The sequence below is a fragment of the Sorex fumeus genome, unplaced genomic scaffold (genome assembly GCF_029834395.1).
Source record: "Sorex fumeus unplaced genomic scaffold, SorFum_2.1 ptg000098l, whole genome shotgun sequence".
In the NCBI taxonomy this organism is placed as follows: Eukaryota; Metazoa; Chordata; class Mammalia; order Eulipotyphla; family Soricidae; genus Sorex; species Sorex fumeus.
This window is the reverse complement of record NW_026606155.1, coordinates 73,887,895-73,889,471: the sequence shown is the minus strand read 5'-3', so window position 1 is coordinate 73,889,471 and position 1,577 is coordinate 73,887,895. Positions and strand designations below refer to the sequence as shown.

The following is a 1,577-nucleotide window of genomic DNA, read 5'->3' as shown; positions in this document are numbered from 1 at the left end:
TGATTTCTAGATACTTAATTTTTTTTTGACTGCAGTGATAGCACAGCAGGTAGGTCGTTTGCCTTGCATGCGGCTTACCCGGGTTCGATTCTTCCATCCTTCTTGGAGAGCCCGGCAAGCTACCGAGAGTATCCTGCCCCCACGGCACAGCCTGGCAAGCTCCCCGTGGTGTATTTGATATGCCAGAAGCAGTGACAAGAAGTCTCACAATGGAAACGTTACTGGTGCCTGCTCGAGCAAATTGATGAACAATAATGGGAGGACAGTGCTACAGTGCTACAATTTTTTTGTTTTGTTTTTCTTTTTTTCTTTTTTTTTTAATTTTTATTAGTGAGACACCATGAGGTACAGTTGTAGACTTACAAATTTTTGTGCTTGGGTTTCAATTATACAAAAATATGGAATGCTTCATGAATTTGCGTGTCATCCTTGTGCAGGGGCCATGCTAATCTTCTCTGTATCCTTCCAATTTTAGTATATGTGCTGCAGAAGTGAGCACTACAATTCTTTTTGATGCTATTGTAAATGGGGTTATTTTCTTGATTTCTTCTTCTACTTTATGATTTGCATATAAAAATGCAAAAATTTTATATATTGGTTTGTAGTCTGCTACTTGACTATTTTATTTATTTATTTATTTATATTTTCAAGTTTTTATTTTTTAAAAATTTTTATTAGTGAAACACCATGAGGTACAGTTGTAGACTTACAAAGTTTTGTGCTTGGGTTTCAGTTATACAATGATCCAGTACCCATCCCTCCACTAGTGCCCATTCTCCATCATTTACATTTTTTAAAAAAAATTTTTGTTAGTGAACACCATGAGGTACAGTTGTAGATTTACAAATTTTTGTGCTTGGGTTTCAATTGTACAATGATCAAACACCCATCCCTCCACCAGTGCCCATTTAATCACCTGAAAATCGTTGCCACTTGACTATTTTTATCATCCGAAATTTGTTTATTTAATTAAATTTTTAAAATGGAATCACTGTGAGATAGACCTTTACAAAGTTGTTCATGATTAGGTTTCAGTCATACAGCGGTACAGTGTTCCAACACCCATCCCTCCACCAGTGTACATTTTCCAGCACCAGTGTCCCCAATTTCCCTCCCATGACCCCGAATGCCATCCCCAATCTGCTTCTATTGCAGGTACTTCTCTCTCTCTCTCACTCTCTCTCTTTAATGAGCACTTTTTCTTAGGTTCATCTCTATGTCTTCCTTCTTTGGGGGAAGTGTTTGTTCATCTCATCTTGCCATTTTTTTTGGTGGAAATGTTTTTTTTTTTTTGCTCTTTTTGAATCACACCCAACGATGCACAAGGGGTTACTCCTGCTTCATGCACTCAGGAATTACTCCTGGAAGTACTTAGGGGACCATATGGGATGCTGAGAATAGAACCCGGGTTGCCTGCGTGCAAGAAAAATGCCCTACCCATTGTGCTATCACTTCAAGCCCGGATTGTTAGATTTGTTGTTGTTGAGCTTTGTGAGTTTATTGATACTAGATATTAGCCTTTTATCTGATGTATTGTGTGCAAACATTTTCTCCCACCCAGTAGACCATCTTTATAT

The 1,577-nt window shown here is 38.1% G+C and overlaps 1 non-coding gene across 1 annotated transcript; it reads right to left on the bottom strand.

Annotated features, from left to right (window-relative positions):
• Nucleotides 1–392: 392 nt before the first annotated feature.
• LOC130042129 (U6 spliceosomal RNA) lies at nucleotides 393–499 on the bottom strand. Its single transcript, XR_008795105.1, has one exon. It is a non-coding gene; the product is annotated as a U6 spliceosomal RNA (small nuclear RNA).
• Nucleotides 500–1,577: the final 1,078 nt, after the last annotated feature.